Here is a 12,932-nt window from a genome sequence, read left to right as displayed (position 1 = left end):
ACTCAGGGGCATTGTTCACAGTGCTTCCGGTGACAATATCATAGAATGCCTATCCTGGAGCCCTAATTCCTTCTGAATTCTCTAGCAGAATGTGATTCTGAAAGGTCCTCTCCTGATACATGAGAATTAAGCCACCCGTGTGGAACAGTACTTAAAAAAGTTACTGGTTTTGGACTACAGATCTCAGAAGCTCTCGGCCAGTGTGGTTACTGGGAATAACTTTCCCAAGCTCTCATCCTTGTTTGTTGGCTGTTTTAGGATTCCTCCTCCTCATCATCATCTTTGAACTGTAGAGCTGCAAGGGACCCTATGGATCATCAGGTCCAGCCCTTATCAGACATAGTGAGGGATCGAACTGCCAACCTCTGGCTCCGTAGCCAGAGACCTCAACCACCGAGCTATCCAGCAGTTCTTTTCTATCAGCTACCATCAGATTTGCTGTATATGGATCAATCTGAAATATAATTGTTGTAAGCCACCCAGAGACCTCTGGGTAGTGTGGGCGGCATATAAATTAAATAAATAAATAAATAAATATTTTTTTCTGATAATAAGATACAAAGGCTGATTCAAATCATTCTGGCCCTTTCTGGTTCCAACACAGTTTTTTCTCCTCTGCCACTGGGGGCTTCTACTTTTTTCAAACCGGAACAATTCAAATTGACTTTTTCCTGTGTGATATCAGTTGGTTTGTTTCCATAAAGAGGGGGGGGGGCATGTCTGTGGGTGGTGTCTTGGTGATTTAGGCAGTTGTGGCATGATGTTCAGGACCATGGGAACACGTAAACCCTGTGTTCTTTCCCCCTGATCATCCTCTGAATTTTTAATTTTCTTTTTTACCTATATGATATCAGTGCTAGATCACCTTAACACCTTATGACTAGTATTGATATACTGTACTCTTTTAGTACTAACTCACCTCTAGATGTGGAAAAAAAACCCCACACCATATGAATAAAACAGAATCTGGATGAAATTAAAGACATTCCCATGGTATGTCGTATTTCTGTATATGTTATGAAGAACTTTGGAATGCCGTCACCTTTTCCAGAACACTGTACAATCCTTTCAAAATCATGTCGCTTGAGAGCAAGCCATAAAGGGATTGGCAGAGGTAGGAGCAGAGGAAGGAAGTAAAGAAGAAGGTGCTGTGGACTGAAAGGTAAATAACATTGTGTTGAGTAGGAACACTAAATTCCTGAATCAATCCACCACCCTGTGTGATCTCTGACTGCGAATTCAGCCATAATACAGGCTGTTGATCAAACCGCAGCAAATTCCCAGTGTAGTCACAGCCTTAGATCAGGCACAAAAGACCCCCCCCTTTTTAAAATATTTTTAAAATCATTAAAAATATGAAAGCAAGGAAAGGTCTTCTCCCCAGTTATTGCTTCCCCCCCCTTCCTCTTCAGTGGTACTAGAAGTTTCGTACGTTGCCTGCCTCTTCAACCTGAGACTGAATTTATTCCAAAACTCTGGACTTAAATAGATTTCTACCTTCATTTTATGAACCTTTTATTTTAGCCATTATCCAGTCTGGTATGACTCCAGCAAACTGTGCCAGCTACAGGCCCATCTCTTGTATTAATACAGAGTCAAAACTCTTGACAATAGTCCAGGCCAGGAGGCTGCTGCCTGTAATATCTACTTCAAAATCTAAAAAATGAAGTGGGTTTTGTCCAATAATAGACAATAATATATGGAAATCTATCAGCTGAATTGGATATTTTGCTAATGCAAGAAGCAATACATTTTTGAAATGAAAGTAGATATAAACTGGGATTTTTGCATGAACGTTCCTCAAGTGACAGGGTAGGAGTAATGTTAGTTAAATCTGAAATGTTTTAATTGAAGTTTGCAGTCCCTAAAGGAACTTCAGTTTCACTGCAGACCATCCCAAGAAAACCTCTGGAGCTGTCTGTTTCTCACTTTGCATTGGCCATGTCTGAAAAAAAGTATTTGTTTGTAAGAGGGGGAAAAAAGATGGGAGTAAATAGGTGAGATTATGTGGAAATGAGAAAAGAAAAGCTGATGAGATTAAGAAGGTGGGAAGGGAAGGAAAGGAAGGATGGTGATTTTTAGTGGGGTGGGTGAGAAATGGGATTTTTAAAAAAATCATGCAGCTGCTTCCTGCTGCTCAAAAATCAAAACAGAGCCAAGGGGAGCAACAGGAGCCAGACCGTGGATAAGATTTTGCATTTCATTCTGGCTGGGTTTTCAGGTTTAATGTAATGTGTATTAAAATGCCAATTTAAAATCAATGTAAACACATAAAACATCCCCTTTTCAGTGTAAAGATCCTTTAATTAGGTTTTTTTTTTAAAATTTAAATCTCAGTAATGGTTGCACTTAAAAAGTTGCCATTTCTTCCTAACTTTCCTGTTTCTGGCTTTATCCAACACAGAGCAACGATGTCAAGACTTGTATGGGCACAATTCTTGAGATGCTCACTCACAAATAAGACCTCTTAAGCTCAGTTGGCTTTACTCCTAGGTACCTAGGTAAAGAATCGTGGCCTCAGGCTACACACAAACACTACTATAGTCAGGAGATCTTTCTTTTTATTTGACAGATCTGGCATTAGAAATAGCATAGAATAGGCATCCTTCAAACTCGAGAGACTATGGTATCGTGCTCTGCATGGAGGACTTGGAACAACGTCTAGTGTGGCTGAGAAGGCCAATTCAAGAGTGACCATCCCTTCCACACTGAAGGCAAATACAATCTGTCCCCTGTCCAGCTCCCTGATTTTGCTGGTTTCATGACTGCCTCTTTGCCTCGGCCTGCTGGACAAGGGTCTCTTCAAATTGGGAGAGGCTGCGACGCACCACCTGCCTCCAGGCTGAATGCTCAGATGTCAGGGCTCCCTATCTGTTGAGATCCATTTCCAAGGCCTTCAATATGGCTCAGGACCCTTTTTTTGGAATCCCAACTCAAGCTGAAAGTCCCCAAAGAAAGCAGAAGCGCTTGCTCTTTAAGCCTGTTGCCTTCCATATGTGGAAGGGAGATAAAGCTGGAATGGATGGAATGGGGCTAGAGTACTCCGTGGTCAAGGAACATGATTAGATGATGACTGTGCAGATCTCAAGAGCTTTGGTGCCTCTTAAGGACTCCCAGGTTTTATTTGGCATTGGTTCCCCTGGATTGCAGCCCACTTTGCCAGATGTGGAAGGCAGTCCATGGAAGCTTGAACCAAGCAAAACATGGATGTTTTTAAGCTGCCACATGACTGTTTGTTGGCTTTGAGGCAACCAATGAACACAGCTGTCCCTCAGGAAGTGCTTGTGGTAAAATGGGATTCATATAATATAACAGAGTGAGACAGGGAGAGAGTAGCAGGCGGTAGGAACAGACACATTAATCCCCCCCCTCGGTCTGTCGAAGAGACCAGAAGACTCTGATAGAAGATGGGGGAAGAAAAGTAGTAGTGGGGAAGGGAGTGGTAGAAGAATTCAATAGGAATTCAAGGGTTTTTTTAAAAAAAAATTTAATTGGAGAAGCACTATAGTTGGCAATCACAAACCAGGACTAGTACTGTATAATTTTTTTTTTTTTAAATTAAACTAGAGAGTGGTTAAATACTTAAGATTTTCAACATGGAATGTGAAAGGCCTGGGTTCTAACACGAAGAGGGCTAGGATACAAAATATATTGAATAAAAAGTAATATGGATATTGTGTTCTTGCAAGAAACTCATCAAAAAAGGAGGGTTTTTCTCATGTTCAACTCTAGAGCGTGGTGCTCATCCCCATTTCCAAGCCATAGAGCCAGTGTTTGTCTGAAGACAGTTTCCGTGGTCACGTGGCCAGTGTGACTAGACACGGAATGCCATTACCTTCCCACCGAGGTGGTCCCTATTTATCTACTCGCATTTTTAAATGCTTTCAACCTGCTAGGTTGGCAGGAGCTGGGACAAGCGATGGGAGGGAGCTCATTCCGTTGTGTGGATTCGATCTTACGACTGCTGATCTTCTGACCTTGCAGCACAGAGGCTTCTGCGGTTTAACCTTCAGTGCCACCATGTCCCTTAATAGTATAATTTAAAATTATACTATACAGCAAATCAGCTCAGACATATTCCAGATATTATTAAAGGTAATAAAATTTAATTTGGACAGAAATAGAAATGCAGGGTAAGGAAGAAAGAATTGAAAGTATATTGTTTAAAGAAAAAATTGGAGAAGAGATTAAAAAGATTATTAACCCTTTCCTTAAAAAGTATGTTAGAAAATTGGAAAACGTTTAGAGATATATTGAGGCCACCGGTCTCTCCTTTATCCCAGGTGGTGGATTTAATGAATTTTCCAGAAAATCTAAAAAAAACCTCTTAATATATTAAAAAATAAAGAGATAAAGGGATAAGACTGGATGGAAAAGATGAGAGATAAAGATATTTTGGGAGGAGAAGGGATTTCTTGGTTTAATATGATTCAAATAGAGAGGCAGACAAGGGAATGGAATAGTAAAGAAGAGAAAAGTAGAAAAATGACAAAATTTGAAGAGATTAATAAAAAAGATTGAAATTAGAGGAAAAGACAGAAAGAAAGGGAACTGTAAGTCAAATATATAAATTATTAACTCAGGCTGAACAGGATACAGAAGGATTGAAAACACAGTGGCAATATGATTTGGATAAAGAAGTAATAGGAGAAGAATGGGATAAAATGTGAGACCAAAGAATTATGAAGAACATGTCTGTAAGGATAAAAGAAAATAGTTATAAGGTAATATGGAGGTGGTATTTAACGCTGGTAAAACTGAATATAATAAATAAAAATGTATCACCACTGTGCTTGAGGTGTAAAAACGAGAAGGGGATGCATATACGTATGTGGTGGTCATGTGAAGTAAGAAAGCAAGAATGGAAGCAAATTTTTAAAGAAGTAGGGGAAATAACTGGATTAAATATGCAAATATCCACGTCGATGGCGTTGTTGAATTTGGTTAAGAAGGATCAATTGCTGAAAGAAAATAAGGACTTAATAGTAATAATGATTACGGCAGCAAGGTTAATTTTTGCAAGAAACTGGAAAAATGATAACCAATTCAATTTTGAGGAATGGTATAGAGAACTATGGGATATGGCAATTAATGATAAACTGACATGTGATATGAAAATAAGAAGAGGCTTATCAAAAATAATGATGTTAAGAAAATATGGAGTGTATTCTTGGAATATGTATTTAGGAGAGGGAAGGGGTAAACACTGAGGGAAGAAACAATGATGTTTGGGAGAGAAAATGGACTGAATGAAATTTAAAATATTATTAATGCTAGCCCTGAGGGTGATGGTGGCACTGGTGTATTATGTAATTGTATTTTATTGTGGTGTTAGGTTTATGTTGTTTAGGTCGGATGCTTGTTTAATAAATGTATTTTAAAAAAAGAAAATGGACAAGATTGTGCGCTTAGTCAATGCACCTAATTCACCAGTTGTCATGCTTGGTGACAAGAGGGCTGTTGCTAAGGTCCATCAGCAGTGTCTCATAAGCACCTTATCCTGTAAGCCTTTGGACTGCTGGAGCAATTAATCATTGCAATTAATGTATATCCTTTCCCCAATCTCAAACGATTACTAATAGCATAATGTCTGAGCCAATTCATTTGAAAGATGGGCCAGATAAGTTATTCCCTCTGCTGCTTTCTTTTTTTCTTTGGCTATGGGAATTTTTGGCATGTGCTCCAAGGTAGCATATCTTCTCTACATTGGTTATGCTTGATTGCAAAATGATATACTGTTTTTTTTATGGATGACCCAGCTACTAGGCACGACTTAATCACACTTTGTGAAAAAGTAGTCTCCTGTCTGATTAGATCACAGATGAAGTGGATAAAGTGTGGTCTTCCAGATGTTCTCAGGCTGTATTTCCATCAGTGGTCGCCTCCATAGAAAGTAGTAACGAATGCTGCCATGTGATGTCCAACATGAATGGAGTCGTCACAAACGTGCATCTCCATTCTTTCGCTCTACCTAGTGGGCCAATATTTTCCATAAACACCCCTATCCCCCTAACATACAGATGTTTAGACACTTCTTTTTAAATTGCGTTGAACGTTAGAATGGATTTGGTTTTGAAAGCAATCATCCAGACTTCTGTACAGAGTTTGGAAAGTAATTTTTTGAAAGTAGTTTGTTCCTGCTGCCCACTATGGTGTTTGGAAAGCGATTTATTAGAGTGAATCATTATAGAGCAAGAGAAGGCAACACATTCCATTACACTTAACATCACTTGCAACTTTTTTGTTCCTTTACCACAAACCTCCCATTGTTTTTTCATTCCTTAAAACCTTCCCCCATATTATCAGTAAGATAGTGGCACAGAACTTGAAAAATTCCACTAAAAGGGGGAATTTAAAGGTAATTTTCAACAACATCACAGTCTTCTCCTTTGACCTTAACCTGTCTTCATCCCATTTTGTCTGAGGTCTCCTGCCTTAGGCAAGGGGTTGGACTAGAAGACCTCCAAGGTCCCTTCCAACCCTACGACGCTTCTATGATGAAGAATCATAGTTCCATCAAAGTCAATTCTGAGTTATGGAGATCCTTTCAGGGTTTTCTAGGTAGAGAGCACTCTACCTAGAAGAGGTTCACCATTCCCTTCTTCTGGGGGCATTCTGGGACTGTGCAGCTTTCCCAGGGCCACACAGGCTGGTTCTCCTGGGATGTCCAGTGGGGAATCGAACTCCCAGCCCGATGCCTAACTCGCCAAGCTATCCAGCCAGCTAACTTTCAGTAGCAATTAGAAAACAGGATGTGCAACCCCAATAAAGTAACTTTGTTCCCATTCATTTCACTACTTCTGAAATGTAATGTTCTTCTGTCCTTGTTAAAAAAAGAAGAACTAATTAACAGGCAATTTGGTTGCTTCCAAGCACTGCTAGAAATACAATCAAGCTTCCTCTGCTTGCCTCTATCTTGGAGGCCTTATTTGATGAAAGTGATAAAATTCTTTTTGTGGTTATTAGGATGATTAATGGAACCCAGGAAGCCAATCATTTTCTTCTTGGTCTTGCCTTGTCTTTCCAAGCTCTGCCCAATACACCTTGGAGGGAGAGTATTCACTTGTCCTTTTAACTCGATTACAGTCCATTTGCTAACACCTTCTTCTTGAATGCCTGACCTAGATTTGCTACAGACATAACAAGAGGCGTTTCTTCTACTCCCCCTGCCCCAATTCTCTCTCTCTCTCTCTTGCTTGCTTGGCGCTGGGAGCTAATGTCTCCAAGTAAAAGATTATTTAATAAAACAATTAGTTCCGCTTGAATTCTCTTGGTAGAAGGAAGTATGGTCCCATTTGAAGACAAAATGGGATGAAGGCAGGTTAAGGTCAAAGGAGAAGACTGATGTCGACTCCAAAGGGCATCGAACAAAAATGTTTTAAAATTTTAATGTCACCATAAGGGCACTCGGTTTTCTCTTCCCGTTCCCTCCCGGTACAGTTTCTTAATAATGTTGCACAATGGAACAAAACTCAGACAATATCCTTGACGCTCACATCATAAAAGTAAATCTTGCTCCAAATGGTGCATGTAGACACCAATTAAAAGCAAGTGAGAATAGTCATTGTAATGCTCTTTTAATGCCTGGAACAGCATCCATTTCACTTGCACCTGGTTCCTCCAACTTGTGACCTTTTGGGCAGATTGAAGTCCATCAACCGATATTCTCCTATATGTAATTGTTAGTTACAAGCAGAATAGACCCACCAAATAATGAGACTTACATAAGTGTTGCAGTATCACATTCTGATTAATTCCATGAATCTGCTCAGCTTGGGTCTAACAATTGGATTTAAGCCTTATTCTATTGGCCCGCCAAACTTTGGATCTTTGCGATGCCTACTTGGGATTGCAAAATGGGGGCAGGGGGTGTTTTCAAGTGTCCTGCAGATCATAAAATGGGTCTGAGGAAACTTTGACCCTGGAGATGCCTTGGTCTACATCAGCACCACTCAATATGGCCAATGGCAAGGAGTGTGGGAGTTGGTAGGTCAAAACATTGCCGCATCAAGTGTACTTAACCGCACACCTACCACGAAATGTTTACTATTTTAATATAAGCAATTTTAATATTAACTCTTAAAATAACACTTCATATTTTATTTTACTTTCATTGGGACAAGGATTCTGTTTCATGTAACAGAAATCACACATAGATATAAGGAACAAGCAAAGCTGAAAATCAGGAACTCAGTGGATAGCAGCAAGAGAAAAAAAATGGGCCCACGAAGCTTGGCAAAACAGATGTCATTCTGCCGAGGCCACTTTCCCCAATCCAGGGTTGGTTGGTTCATGACATTTTGCTGTCAGGGATGAAGGAGAAGATGATGACCCTCTTCCATTCCATTCTGGTCAGTCTGATCACTGAATCTTACTTTGACAGTAGTGACAACGCTGTCCGTCATCACAGGGGGCTTGTCTAGGAGCCATAGACAGACTTTGTGGCTGGCGTAGTGGCTATTTCACTCTGCCTAATGGTAGGGCCGGTCCTGCTTAGCTTGGACAGACCTGTACTCTTGCTGCACAGGGAGTCATCTGCAGGAACGGTATGTGTTATCTTCTACCTGTCTTTTAATATTCTGCCTCATTTGGGGGAAATTATGTTTATACCAATAAAAGAGGAGATCTGAATGTGTTCACTCCATGGATAGTCCTCCTTACCTCTTTCCTGAAACTCAAGTCATTGTAATTCTGTGAAGGTAGTGAGGGAAGACGGGTGGAGCGTCCTCAGCATTTTCATAAAACCACAGTTCCCAGGATTCTTCGGAGCAGGTCGTGGTAGTAAAGTTGGTATACCATCGATGTAAATGAACTGTAGATAGGTTTGCTGTAATCAGTGCTTTGGAAAAAAATTACTTCTTGGACTAAAGTTTATCTATCTATCTATCTATCTATCTATCTATCTATCTATCTATCTATCTATCTATCTATCTATCTATCTATCTATCTATCTATCTATCTATCTATCTATCTATCTATCTATCTATCTATCTATCTATCTATCTATCTATCTATCTATCCATCCATCCATCCATCCATCCATCCATCCATCCATCCATCCATCCATCCATCCATCCATCCATCCATCCATCCATCCATCCATCTATCTATCTATCCATCTATCTATCTATCTATCTATCTATCTATCTATCTATCTATCTATCTATCTATCTATCTATCTATCTATCTATCTATCTATCTATCTATCTATCTATCTATCTATCTATCTATCTATCTATCTATCTATCTATCTATCTATCTATCTATCTATTGGATTTATACCCCGCCCCTCTAGACCATGTCTACTCAGTTGTCATGGGCTGGGAACTCTGACAACCATGTTGGTACTAACCTAGAAAACCTTAAACAGTTTTCTCTCGGTCTCAACACCTTCACAGATTTTTGAGAGAGAACCTTCTCTGTCACTGTTCCCAAACTTTGGAACTCCCTCCCACAGGAGACTAGATTGGCCCCATCTTTTCCACAAGCAGGTGAAGACCTTTCTCCCCAGGCAAGTATTCTATGAGTGAGGTTTTTAAACAGATTGTTGTACCTTACTACTTTGAATGTGTTTGTGTGTTTGTTTTTTTTTTTAAAAGTATGGTATATGTTTGATCTTTTTTTTTTTTTGCAAACACTGTTTATTCAGTCATAGACACTGGCAATGTACGCAGGCACTTTTTTTTGCTAAGGTTTTTTAATTTTATCAATTACAAACAAATATATAAAATACCATACAGATACCCCAACCCCCCCTTTGAGGACAGAGATTCAGACCTCATTGCATCCCAACTTTTCCAAATTCCAGAGAGCATTGAAAGCGAAAAGAGAGAGAGAGAGAGAGAACAAAGCCCAACAATCATTTTGCCCTATCTTCAGATCTGTCCCTGGGCCCAATCATGTATTAAGTTCCAACTTTGCTTTGCATAGTCTCTTGGTTGGTCTCGTAGTACTTCTGACAATGTTATGTTTGATCCTTTTTAGTTTTCGTACACTCCCAGTTGTCAGCTTTAATATCGTCTTTTAATGATGCCAGCTGCCTTGAGTCCTTTTAAGGAGAAATGCAGTGTACAAATATTTTAAATAAATACTTTTTCATTCTCTTCGTGCCCTTGAGAATATGTGTGGTAACAAGTATAGATGGTGAACAGCCATCTAGTACTTGATTTGTTTTTAAGTCCCACAGTACCTTGAGGAGATACTTCTACTACTAATAATGACAACAGCCATTGTGTAGCAAAATTTTCCCTCTAATTGCAGCATTTGCTTTCTTGTCTGGACTGAGTTATCGCAAATTGCCCATTCCTGGGGATGCCAATTTTGCTTTTGTTCCTTTATGTCATGAGTTCAAGAGCAGCTGAGCCCCTTCCACTAAAAGATGATTGACTTAATCCCCAAAGTCATTGGGCTGACCTTATAAATCATTCTAATTATTGAAGCTAAATAGACTGTAGAAAGAGATCAGTTGAAATTATGGCGTTTAGTCTCGCCATACTGTGCATTCATTATGGAAAATAATTAGATTAGCCAACTTTGAGACTAATTGCAAAAGAAGACGATGGCAATTTAATGGAATGCTTTTATAGTAAGGAATTATACTTCAATACAAACTAGACAATGAATGCTGATGCAGATTGTTAATCCGGGTGACCTGGAGAACTTTGGGCCCATTTTCTGGTGTGAAATCTTTGAGCTGAAAACTTTCAATGATCTACGTGTTCCATTTAGAAAATCTGTTCTTCACAAAGGCTAAAAAAAAAGTCCTCACCATTCTTCATTAAGAAATAACTGCACACTGTGTGATATTATGCATTCTCCATTTTAGTTTATGGCAAGGATTCATGGACTTTAAGATAAGCTACAGTAAAGAAAGAGTGAGAGAGGTACTTGAAATATGGTTTTATTGCAGAAGGTTAAGGATTGATTGGATCAAGAAGGTGACCATTGAAGAACTACTAAGGAGAATGAATAAAACCAAGAAATCATAAAACACAGGGAGGAAGCAAAAATACTTTGATTGAGAAAAGTAATTGTAAAAAGAATTATAGAAAGGAGAAGCGCCTCTTGCTGAATGTTTTAGATGCAACACAACATTGTGCATTCAGAGTCACAATAGTAGTGAAAATGTGATATTATTATTGCTATCTTATGCTACTTTTCATTGTATTATGTGTTATAGTTACATTGGATATACCTGCTGGTCAGTGTCCATAATAAAGCTCATTCATTCACACAATATTATGCATTCCAGAGTCACAATAGCCAAGGTGCTTTGAATATCTGGTAAGTGAGGAGTGAGAAGAAGTAGTAAACCAACAAATGTCCACTGAACTCATGTTTCTTCTGAGTGTCCTAGATTTTGCAAATGCATACATATGCAGTAATTATCACTTGTAAATTTAAGCAATAATTGTGGTCACAGATAAGTTTAAATTAGCACATCTGGAAGGTGTGTTTGTGTGCTGATCCTGAAGACGAACATCATGAATATCACACATAGCTTGTCCTTTCCTGGCGTCTTATCAGATCTGGGCTGGGAAGATATAGACCACCCTTGAGACTTATATACTGTATAACAAGAAGCATGTGCTGGAACTACCAGCAGAGTTTCCCAAAGGCAGCCACCTATCATCTTAATTTCATCTTAGCAGGCGCTGCTAGGTATCATGTGACACCTGCATGTCTACCTTTGATTCCTGAAAACTTCACTCTTCCTTTTGAGACTGTCTTAAGTGCAAATCTCTTGGCTGGAAACATCCAGCTAAATATTTGGAGTTCCATTTTCCAGCCCTATAGATGTACATTTTAAAGCTACCTAGCTCAGTTAAGAGTTCTGTAGAATTTAAAAGTTTTCACACCATTGTAGTTGACCCTAAAAAAAAAGGTTTTAGCTGCCTACAGACCTTACACGTTGCAATACACACTGAAAATCACAAAAGCGCATGAATTCCTATTTCCTACATTCTTGTATCTCTAGCTTAGGATCACAACATCATAACCATGTGCTAATGTGTGTCCCACTGGCCCCCCCTCCCAGTGGCCGGGTGACCGAGGAGTCCCTTGCCAAAAATTCCAAGGGTTCCAGCCTGGTTTTGTCACTCAATGGCAGTTTTTATTAAAGGAACAGAGTCAGCCCCATATTGTCCCTCCCTCCTATGCCCCTGGGGGATTGAGTTTCTGGTACTAACCCCCTGGGTGCAGTAAATCAGTCTGGGGCCCAAGTTGAGTTCACTGGGGGCCTTGAAAGTCCAAGTCTGTAGAAATGAGCAAGAGGTATCGGTTCTGATCCAGAACACGGTCCTTTTAGGGAGGGCTGATAAAGTCGGGTGATGGGAACAAGGGTCTACAGTGTTAGAAGACCCCTGTTCTCTTGGAAGACCCAGGGGAAGAACAGGGGTATTCCAAGGTAGGTGCTGGGGCCAATGTCAGATGGTGAGGACACCAAGGCTGTGCTGGCACTGGATTAAACTGGGGGCTGCGTTACCAAACCCTCAGGTCCTCAACCCCTTCCTTGGCTGAACAGGCCTGGGCAGGACGAGGTGGTCCCCCTTGTCCTCGATCCCTGCTTTCATCTCCATAGAGGTTGCAGAAGATGGGGCCCTGAGGCTTGGCTGCCTCCTCCCACCTTTCCCCCTCATCCAGCCTGATTGATGCAAACAGTCCTGAGGATCTTGAGCCTTGCAACGCCACCTCCTTACTCCTGCCATTGTGCCGTCTCCCAGCATCTGGCGGTGGCCTTTCCTCCACCTGTGGTGTCACATCCCTGTCAGCTGGGGGTCCAGGAGACAGCAAGTCTTCTGAGCTCCCCTGAACTTGTGGGGCAGGGCCAGATGGCCCACTGGGGGCACTCAAAGCAAGCCCTTCACAGCTATCAAGTCAATTGAACCGATGACCATGCTTTTCAGGGTTTTGTAGGTACATAGTACAGTGGT

Source organism: Pogona vitticeps, chromosome 10, assembly GCF_051106095.1.
Source record: "Pogona vitticeps strain Pit_001003342236 chromosome 10, PviZW2.1, whole genome shotgun sequence".
NCBI lineage: Eukaryota > Metazoa > Chordata > Lepidosauria > Squamata > Agamidae > Pogona > Pogona vitticeps.
Note: the sequence above shows the minus strand (reverse complement) of the source record.